Below are 11549 nucleotides of genomic sequence, written 5' to 3'. Positions count from 1 at the left end.
CCCCCCCCATATTTCTTTTAGTTTAGAGAATTAAAATAATTTGTCAGCTTCACTTTCAGGTTCTTGCTGCTGCAATGTTTTGGTTTCAGGCAATGCAGAGGATTGGTTATTTAGCTGTTTTAGGTAAAACATTTTAGCTGAATTTCTTTAATTATGAAAATATTTTTCAGCTTTAAAAACTTGTTTTTACAAAAAAAGGACAAATTGATATTAGCACATGGCTTGCTAAAAACATGCACAAAAGCCCTGTTTCTGTTAGTGCTGCTCTGTGAGTGTAAAATGCCATTGGTTCTGCTCTCCTGTAAGCCCTACCTGCCATTCCATCTCAAATAGTTTCAGAGTATATCCCTTATGCAGGTTAACAGAGAGAGTATGATGAATGGTATAGAGAAGGTAAATTAAGAACCTTTTTCCTGGTCATGCAGTATAAAAGCAAGTAGGTGTGCAGCGAAATGGAAAAATTAAAGACTGGTTTGTTTTTTTGTTTGTTTTTTTTTTCATTAGATGTCTAATTAGACTGAGGGACTATTTGCCAGAGCATTCTTGGAGCACAGAGCTCGGCTAGATCCAGAATAATGTCTGTAAATCACACAAGTATCCAGAAGTATGAAAAACTTTCCAGATACTAAAAAGACAATTTTGGGGAGCTGTAGAAAAGATGTAAATGTTTATCCTTCATAGCTTAAGCCAGTCTCTGAGAAAGAAGGCTTGGAGGAAACTTTCTAGGAGAGCAGATTATTCTATGTCTGCCTACAGCGGAATTTCTTGCACTTTCTGCTGAAGCATCTGGCGTTACTGTCAGGGATGAGAAAATAGATTAGTGAATGATGACGGACTAGTTCTGCGGCTATTCAGATGCCTAAAAAGTGTAATTCTGTAATTGCACATGTGCACTCTGAGTTTGGCACTTTCTTATGTTTGTGCACTTAACAATACACTTTGTTTATTTTATTAAAAAGTCAGGGAAGAAGATCCAGAAAATTCCTCTGTAGCTGTCTTTGCTTCTCCCTTTTCTTTCTGTCTGTGTGGGTTTTGTGTGTGAGTGTGGTTTGTGGGATTTTTTTCCTCCTCTCCATCCATCTCTCTTTCCTGAATGTTCTCTCTTCTTTGGAAGCCAAGCAAAGAGTGTTATATATGTTTTTGCCAATGAGGAACGAGGAGGCAAGTGGAACCAAAAGCTATGTCATGGGCTTTGTGCATGTGATGGCATTTGACTGCATCCTTCAATCTGTGCCTTTGCTTTCACCTTCTGAGAGATGGCCCAGCAGGCAGAGAGAGGGGAGGGAAGATGTCCCATTACAGGGGAAGGTGTTATCTGGTGCAGGTAGAACACTGATAATACATTTCCATGAGGGCAACCAGCATTGCTTACTGTTGGTATGGGAGCCATGAAACCAGGCTGTGACAAATGGAGACATAGGTTCTGGAGGGGTCTGTGCAGGTTCAGAGCCTGGAAGAAGTAAGGACAATCTTGGTGGTACTGAAAACGTAGTTTGGGAACTGCGACAGTGTAGACCAAAAGTATTGTATAGAGTGAGTTATTCTGTATAGAAAAAAGGTAGCTTATTTGGGGTAGAATTATAAAGCTTGGTACCTTATGGGCTGAACATCTTTACTGTTAAATCTTTAAAGAGTTGAGAGACAGATAGGAGTTGTGCTAGCGCAAACAAATGGTTTAAGATGAGCTGTGGGACAGTGAAATGAGGCTGGATTGGATTTGGCATTTGGGATCAGGATGACATGGGTGGGTGATATGGAGTCACTGTTGGCTTAGGTGAAGGTGCAGTAGATTCTGGTGGGGTGGAAGTAGCTGAGATTCAGTGCAACCTGGCATAAAAAGCCACTGGAAAAGGGATGACATCTGTCATGAGCTTACGTGGTTTTTTACCAGTGTAGAAATGCTACGTGTAATAGTGTGACTAAAATTAGGGTTAGGGATTGGCAAGCTGTGGATTGATGACCGTTTCTTTCTTTAATGTCAATAAGGGCTGATACTAACAGAGGAAGTGCCTTGAAGGATAAGTCTTGACTAGGTTATGGTTAAAACCACAGATAGGGCTAGGGTTGAGTTTCTCAGCTTGGAAATGAGAGCAGCTAACATGTTAAGAAATGTGCTAAATTATGGTCCTTAAACTGTGATGGCTGCAGCCAAGTAGGCAAATGTCTTTTGATGGGCTCTGAAGATGGGCAGCCTTGCTGAACTGGAGTTAAGATCCAGGTTTCCATTAAAACTTGTTATGCTTAGATGTTTTCTGTTAGGGAGTCGCCTGTGCCAGCAGCAATATAGGGACTGCTTTCCTGTCCCAGCAAGTGGAGTCAGCCCTAAGGTTTCTTTGAGCCTTCACTTCATGGAGGATTCTATCCAATCCTTGGCGTAGCCATGCTGACCCGTCCTTGCCAGTAAACCAAGCCATTTGTTCCTTGCCTCTCTGGCTTTAGCCTTAGGAACAAATGTAGATGTTCCTTTCAGAGACACAAATCACGGATTTAACTAGAGCAGTCCTGCCCCCATTGGACATTCGCTGTCCAACATTAAATGTAGTGTGTCAGCGCCTTTTGTGCCCTACCCCAGAGGCTCCTTCAAACCAGGTTGTGGAGGCTGTCCTGAGGAAGATAGAGCCCAAGGAATGTCCTGTCTGGGCTCTTACAGGGAAGATAAACTTGATCAAAAAGAGCTGCAAGCTTATGGATTTTTGTACCATTGAAGACTTTTAAAATCCTTATTACTACTCTTCAGAGGTATTTTCCCTTCTCTTTGCACTCCATTCTCTGAAAATGAAAGCACTAAGCTGATTGAGTCTTTTTAAGTTTCTTTTTATAATTGAAATACTAGTTGATTCAGAGGACCTTTCCTTTGCAGGTGATTGAAAACCTCTGTGATTTCGCTGTTGGTTGACCAAGAAATCTTACAGCAGTTCTGTGTTCCTGTGGGCTGTAGGTAATTCAGTGAAATACCAGTATTTCAGTGTTTGACGTACTTATGTTAAATGAGTTTCTGATAACAGAAAAGCAGTGGAAGCCACCAGCATCCTTTGCAATGCATCAGAGAAGTTGAGGTGACTGATGCTGTCTTTGTTTCTTGGAGTATCATGAGCCATGCCTAGAAGAGGGTGGAAAACCTCCTTAGCAGTTTTGCGTTATGTTGAAGGTCTAGGCTATATTTCAATGGGAGTACAAGCATGCAAGCCATTAGATGACATTTTTGAGAAATACTTTGAATGTCATTTGCTGAAATACACTTCATTTGCAAACAGCTGCCTGTTGCGAACATTAAACTGACCTGACTTAGCTGCTAAACAGTTAATAGGTACTCATTTGCTCTCTAATTATTTGCAGCACAGCTGATAATTCCCTACTTTTGACCTGATTATAAGCAGCAGATTTTGCAGGGAACAGCAGCTATTCGTGGTAAAATGTATGCCTTCCAAGCATGAAGTGTTAGTGAGCAGCAGAACTAGAATGACTATAGTTAATACATAACAGGTAATAAAGGGTTGACTAAAGGGTAACCAAGCAGCAGGTGCTAATACCTTTTTTATGAAATGCTTTTCAACTTGCACGAACTGGGACAGGGTTTGGTGGTGTAATGTTTGCAATGAAAGAATTACTTTGCACAAGATATTCGAGGCGTATGTTGTAAAAGGACACGCCAAGCAGAAGCTCTGTTCTACAAGTAAAGAAGCAGGAAGAGAGAAAAGGGGAAAGAGAAGTCATCTAAAATAAATTCAAGGAAACAATATGGTCTTGAAGACTACAGAGAGCCAGGCAAGCATGGCAGAGTGGGGAGCAGTTAAGAAGCTGATGCCGTAGGGTGGCTTTGTAAGCCATGTCTGGAAGAGAAGTCATCTCTGCTCCTCTAAACCCAGAAGGAAGCCTAACCTGTTGGCAACGTTTTAGAGACGATACTCTGCTGAGGTCGCTATGTGTTTTTCACCGTCAAAGATACCTCAGGGAACCTGCAAAGGATAGCTAGAGTGCGAGCTTAATGCCAGGATTTTCTCCTCAGTATTCTTTCAGATGTTTTTCTTTTGTAACAGTGTTTCTAAACTTGTAAACAAGAAGTTGACCCTTTCCTTTGCTAGAATAAATAACCATGATATTTTAATTTCTGTTTTTTGCCCAGGGTCCTGAGTGAACTCAGGTGCCCACTGAGACACACAAGAAACAGTGTTTCTTCTGGAAACTAATCCAAATAAAGTGACAGTCTGTAGCATACAAGGAGTCTGGGGGTTGTCAGAGCCACAGTGTTTTCTCACTGATGTGTAAGAATCAGTTTCGGGATGCAAACTATGAAATGTCAACAGAAAAGGGGAGAAAATTCCCTTGATGGGGGAGAACCTTCTCTAATGTTCTTGTTGCTAAACAAAGCTTGACATCCTAGTCATGCAGGCTGATGTGGATTGAGTGCTTTCTGCCTGCAAGATGGTCACCACGTGAAAGATTACTTCAGAGCATTGGTTGAAGGAACAGTACTACGCTCAGATTGAGAAATAAATTCTTGCAATTGACTTTTGTTTCATTCATGCTTTTGTAATTCACTAATTGCTCAAGGAAGCAATAGACTGCATACTACTTGAATAAACAGTACCAAAAAAATCTTCTGAAATTGCCAGAGCACTTGTTAAATGTGAAAGATAAATCTGGAGTGGAGCTCCTTGCAACAGGGGTACATTCAAGAGTGCTTATAAATAGTGAAAACAGGAACTTCAGGAAGAGAGGAATCCAAAATGATTAATCCTGGGTAGTAACCATTTCTGAAACTACAAGCCCAAATAAGAAACAGAAAATGATCCAACCTCACAAGAGCTCTTGAGAAGAAAATAAGTATAAAGCATATGGAAACCTTCAGGGTGAAGCTGCTCTGTTTGATGGGATTCTGTTCAAAGAAAATCATATTCTCAGGATGCACAGTGTGCTCAGGAATACTAATCATAAATCTCACAGTGCCTGTGTGTGGTGCAAGAGCTAAACCCACTGCTGCCTATTTTGGTCATTCCACTTGAAGAAAAGGTATCCCCATTTGCAGTCGCTGCAGGCATCAGCTTGGAAAATTGTCACTGAAATAGCACAAGATTCTCCATTTTTCATCTGAGAATGGCTGGTGGTGTTTCAGATTCACAATAACACTAGCCGTTCCTGTGCAGGAGACAACATTTAGAAGCAGGATGTTAAGTGTTATTTTGAGAGACTGGATTCAGAGCACTTCCAGAAGTGCTCCTCTTCCCACTGGAGAAAACTCTCGGGTTATCTAGAGTATATCTCTTGGGATCCTCCAAGAAGAGCAGGAAACTTGTCCCAGTGTTGTCATCCTCGAAAGCTGGAGAGGCTTCTCCAGGGAGCCTTAGTGGGGTGGTACAGTGCAAAAAGAATGGAGTTGGAGGGTCAGATCGGGTGTAGCAGCATCCTTGCCTGCTCACCCCCAGGATTTCATGACAGATTCTTGCTTGAGACGACTCCAAAAGAGGTGCATTGTCAAGAAGCTCTGGGCAAATGGTCTGCTGCTATCATAACAATTAATATTCTGCTGTAATGGTTCTTGGGATATACACTTCCCCACTGTTTTTTTCCCAGGCATGCAGGGTTGGGAGAAGTGAATATGCCTCATTTGGTTTTGGTTGTGGGTTTTGTTTTTTTTCTCCTTTCTTTTCTCTGTCTCAATTTTGCATTTCCTTTCTGGAATTCATTCAGAAATTTCTATTATAACCCATCTTCATTGCACTTTCTTAACATATAATGTATATATGTAACTTATAGACCTTTGGATGAAAACCATTAACAGGACTCTTAACAAAGAGTTAATACTTGGATAAGCAGGATGATTAGAAGCCTGGCACTTTTATGAAGCTGGTGATCTTCTTTTCCCATTCTGAGCTTTTCATTTGCTTTCAGCATATGCGTAATGGTTTGGTATCCTGAAATCCCCTGCCCCTGTTAAGGGTTTTATGTGTTACTTGCCATGTGTCCAATGTTTCCCCTCTTCTGTAGATGAATTGGGCCTCTGTGCTTTTTCACGTTTTTCATTCATTTTTATTCGCTTCTGTAATTTTTGGAGGAGCCACAGGACCTTTTTTCTCAAGCTGCTTGTGGGTCACTGATGAATCAATTCAGATATAAATTAGAGACTTTAAATGCCTTTTCACAGAAAGGCAAGAACAAGGCAGTGTTCAAATGAAGTCAGGCATAAGAGCTATAAAAATAAATACTTGTTTACCTAATGGTAGGTTTTCTTCCGGAGCCTATTGGCATATTCACAGAAAAACATAGATCTTTAAAAAAGGAAAAATAATCAGGTCGTAGGCAAGTAGCTAACTAGAAGGAAGTAGAAAGATACATTCTTTAGCATCCTTGCATGTTTCTTAATCTTCCACTGTCAGTGTAAAAAATATTTTGTACAAGTACTAGCCTACAAGACTAGTAGTCTTTACAAGACTAGTACTTTTTCTGGTGTAAGACTCCTGTCATGTAACACAATTATAATGAAATCAATTCCTCAATTCAGTTATGTGTAGTGAAAGTTAGGAAGTACTTGGTAAGTGAAATATAAGGTATTCGTTTAGACTCATGTAAAAATAGAGAAGCTTTATGACAAAAAACAGTAACTTAGCCCTAAGCAAACTCCTGTTGACTTTGTGCATATCAGTAGAGATCTTTGATGGATTTTTCTAGATTAAATATTGCTTCTCTTCTTTGACCTGAGGTATTACTGTTGTGGAGTTTGCTTGTTGCTCTTATCACCAGGAGGAATTGATGCTAGCTGCATTTTTTTTTGTCAGTGCCCTTGTTCTATTTATAAAACAAGGAACAAGCAGGAGACGTCTTCCGAACTCCTCTCCGTGGAAGGGCTTATGCTTCCACATGCCTCTTCACCAGCAGAAACGCACGTGCTCCTCTTCTGCTTCATCTTAGGGTAGTGGTAGTGATGTTCCTTCTGTAGCACTCATCTTTTAGGAAACTTCTTTTCTATGCTGGGGTTGAATGCATCGGAGAAAGCATTTGCAGCCAGCCCCCAAGAAAAAATGCCCTTCTCCCTTCCCATAACTCACTATATGATTAGACTGCAATATGGAGCAATCCCTGGAGTAGCTATTGCTTTTTTCCATTTTACTCTGCAGAGATGTCTAATTGCTTCTTTATTTGGTAGGTCTTGTGGCTGTCTAATGGATCAAAGACCTGCATATTGTTAGGCACCAGCACTTGCTTTCCAGTATAACAATGTGAGGAACTGGTGAACTGACATGGAAGCCACTACATCAGAGCTGCAGCACTGTCAGGCTCAACTTTTTAAAATTCACTTGCATGGAGTAGGCTGGGCAGTTGCAGAGCTTGAAATTTGTTTTGCAATGCTCTTTTGAAGAGGCAGATCCCAGCCAGGTAAAAAACAGTGGATTGAGATGGCCAGCGCAAGTGGGCAATCGCTGCACGGAGGCGTCTGCACATCACCTGGATCTGAAGGCCACACCTGTAGCACTGCTGAACTTCTGTTCAATACCTTATAGTGCACTGAGCAGCGCAGGGGATCCTTCCAGCCTGCAGATTAGCTGTGGAGTTGGGAAAACACAAGTGATAGTTATAAAACCGTCTTAACGTCTATCTGCTTCTTCCCAGAGCCGTGCCAATACCATCTCCAGTACTTCAGAATAAATACACATGCATTTGATAATTATTCCCATCATTGTGCCAGAGTACTTTTAATCCACTTTCATTCTATTTCTGCATTTGTAGCAGTTACTTTGTGGTTGTATTAAACAGCTTTTCTTTGAGAAAGCTTATGCTTTTCAGGAAACCAAACCTGTTTCGGTTTTCATTACTGATATTGTCTCTTTGGGAGCAAAGAAGATGCACCTGGATTAATGCTGTGAAGTGCAGTCATATGGCATGCACAGCTGCTTCATACTGTTTTTTACTTCAGATGTATACTTCATTTTTTATTTTTTTTTAACGTATGGTTACAATGATAGGTTTTAAAAGGGTACTTGTAGGTGTCTAACAACTGTATCAGAGTAATTAAATTCATAGAAATTAGTTGTTTGAAATAAAAATTTGCAAGCAGCATAAAATTTTTCCCCGTGTTCTTGCAGTTATCACTGCATACTCGGTGACTAAAATGTAGTGCATGTTTTTACACTGTAAATATAAGGAACTCTTATTACAGTTTCCATGAATTTTTTTGATTTAAAATATCTGGAAAAGATTTTTTTTTTTCTTTTTTTTTTCCCCCGCAGTTGGAAGTCTGTAGGATCAGATCATCTTTGCTTTTTTCTGCAGAGGAGGGTGAAAGGAGTGTTCTCCATATGTCTGTGGGGTTAAAATTATCCTGAACACTATGTGGCTACGGTTCTGCAGATGAGTGCAGTTCCACACTCTACAGCTAAAATGGAGAAATCTAGATGGAGAAAGTAGTGGGAATGCTTCACTCCCGAGTCATTCAGGCTGTAGGAAGTTCAGGTTCTCCATGGCACCCAGTTGTCTCCGTACTTACGGTTTGGCCCTTTTAAGTAGGACTTCTTTTTGTTTAAGAAAGAAGTAGACTTTTTTTTGCAAAAATAAGCGTATAAGGTGATATTGTAATTTTTGTTTATTAACGCTCTGGGTATCTGCCAAAACTTCTATCTCAGAGAGCTGCAGTCATTTCTAAGGATACACAGGCTTCTCCCAAGCTGGGTTAACCCAGCTGGGTGCTGAGAAGCCTCTGCCTGTGGGAGGGATGCAGCATGGTGGCTCCCCTTGCTCCAAGCTGTGGAGGAAGGAAAATAGCCGACAGCTAACATCTGCCTCGGGATGGACGTACAGCAATATATACTGAACGCTGACGCGCTGCAAGCACCCCTCTACAGATCTTGACTTACTGATTTTCAGTCTTTTCCAGCCTGTTGCCCTCAAAACGTCTGGCAGTCATCTTGTGGTGTGCCAGGGTCCCACCATCCTTCGGAAGTAGAAGGACTTTGCTGTTTGGAGCCTTCCTCCATTAATTAAAGGAGGTCCAAAGTGTCAGGTCAGCTCTGTTTAATCCCTGCATGAACGAATGGAGCAGGCAGGCGTCTTCCTTCCCTGCCTGCCTCGTGCAGCCAGGCTGAGGAAACTTGCTCATCCTCCCCGTCCTGTGGCACTGCCAAGGGAAGAGAGGTCTTCACTTTTCTCGTCTTGTTTCTGTGCTGTTGGGTAGAGGTGGCACTTCTGATCTCTGGCTCCAAAGCTGATACAAGTGAAAATGAAGGGGGCTAATTCTGCGTATTGCAATGCTGCTGGATCTTGGGATTTGCCTTGAGGTTCTTGCATTTTCCTGACATTTCCAGCAGCAGAGGTCTGCCTGTTCATACCCTGAGGCTGTGAAATGTAGACCTTATAAATTAGATTCTGACTGCTTCTGCACTTGGGCTTTCAGTAGTTTTGCTTGCAAAGTGCTCAGTCTTTCTCTTCTGGGATGTATTATAAATGCCATTTTCAGCCAGGTTACAGGCTGTTCTGTGCACTGTGTTTATTGTAGAAAAACAGCTGAGGGTACATCTTTCACAGATTTATTTTGGGCTTCTTATTTGGTTTCAGGAACAAACCATTTCCTTCTATTCTCAGTTCTCAAAGGAAGGAATATGAGCATTTCCTTATCTCAGTGGAAGGAGACTTATGGAGGGGAGCACCTGAATGTTGGAGCGAGTTAGGAATGTAAAAGCCTTTTGAAAGGAAAAGAGAAGCTATGTTATAGTGCCTCCCCCCCAAATCCTGTATGAACAGATTAAACTGAATGTAATTAATAACATCAAGAAGAAATCCATTAAGTTGTTATAGTAACTGGGAAGCTAAGGTTTAAAATGTATGATCTGAGTGACTCAGCTCTGGGGGAAGGGATCTGAAAGCCCACATATGCAGACCTAGCAGCATCCTATTCCCTGGTCTCTTCTCTGTCCGTGCCCCGGGAAGCTCCACGGTAGGCACGTTGCATGGTTAAGGCTCTTACCAAACCCCGAGCATATTTGTCAGCGGGAAGGACAAGTGTATTCTATCCACCCTATCTGCTGCAAAAAAGCGTGTGGTTTTCCTGCTGTGTATCTGCATAATGATTAATGCTTGTCTCTGCAGCGTGTCTGGTGGTCCTTGAAGAAAGTTGGCAAAACTCACCCAAAATAAGTGGTAGTGGTAGCAGTGCTAGGTCTTTCTGAGAGGCTCTTTCGTAACGGGTAATAAGGAATCTGTGGGTTCTTGTGTCCTGCAGAGTAGCACCACCTCATTTCTGGAGGTCCCCTGGAAGGAGGATATCTACTGAGATTTCAAAAAAGGGAATTTGTTTCCTATAATTTGCTTGGAGTCTGCTTATAGATATAGAAGGAAGTACATTACTTTCTTTGACCTCATTAAAAATACTTGCGTAGAGTGAATGTGGGAAAGGATTGTTCTAATTGCGTATGTATGTACTTTCACTGTTTGTACTCCGCATTTTGTTGGGATGCAGCTGCAACCAGAGCAGTACATAAACATTTACCTGCTTCTCTGCAAGTGTTAATGCCAGGTAGTGGCATGGGGTGGTCTGAAGAACAGAGTGCAGAAATTTGGGATGCTTCTTTCAGCCTGGTGTAAAGAAGTTTTTTGCCATTGTAATCTGGTTGGTTCCTAGTATGTAATTCTGCATCCAGAATTAATAATAAACCTTTGAAATAGAAAAGGCTTGCTATTTCGTAGTGTATTTCTCACGACTGTATGCAGCTTCTGCCTTAGGAACAATGAAGTTTTTGTTGAGCAATTAATTGCATAATGGCAAGCTCTAAACCTAGACGTAATTTGGTAGTGTAATGGTCTATGGTGATCTTAAAATATCTAGACAATATATAAAGATTTATAGCATCTTGTTCAGTTAAAAAAGACCAGTAAAAAGGCTTGTCACTTTTATATAAGAATATGGATTTATTTAAAAAAAAAAAATACACAGGTAAGAGGCTGACTGTGTTGGACGACCTATGCAGACCTCTTGGTATGTGTTTGACTGGTCTGATTTATCACCTGGCCTAATGTTGCAGTTACTTCAGGTTTACGTGGAATTCGTGTGCTGTAGGTAGACATCAATTCCTGATGAAATGTAAGGGTATCCAGGTGTTTAATTTCTGATCCAAACTTAATATTTTGTCTATCAGCAGTTAAGGTTAGAAGTAATCAGGCTCCATTTAGTCAACAGACATGTTTATTATATTAATAAAAGGCAAATGCATGTATATTTAACCCTACAAAAATTGCAAGTGAGTATATATATGGTGATACTGAAGGCTCCAAGGAAGTACTCTGTTACTCCTGTAACGTAGGATTCTTTGCTCTCGCTACTGGGGTCATGAGAGCAAGGTGAAAAGCTGATTTTTTTTATTTTTTTTTTTCCCCCCTATCATTATATTCTCTAAACTGTAAGAAAGATGTTGATATATTGCTTTAAATTTTGCAGGGACAGTAATCCCTGCTGTAAAATCCATCTAGTAATTTAATACTGCTGTTTTACTACATGAATACAGGTGCCCTTTAGCTTTTCAGTAAGGTAATCCTGAAAGATGAGACTTTTAAAACTCCTCTGTACT

The sequence above is a fragment of the Egretta garzetta genome, unplaced genomic scaffold (assembly GCF_000687185.1).
Source record: "Egretta garzetta isolate BGI_Z169 unplaced genomic scaffold, ASM68718v1 scaffold163, whole genome shotgun sequence".
Taxonomy (NCBI): Eukaryota; Metazoa; Chordata; class Aves; order Pelecaniformes; family Ardeidae; genus Egretta; species Egretta garzetta.
The sequence above is the reverse complement of the archived record's forward strand: the minus strand, read 5'-3'. Positions refer to the sequence as shown.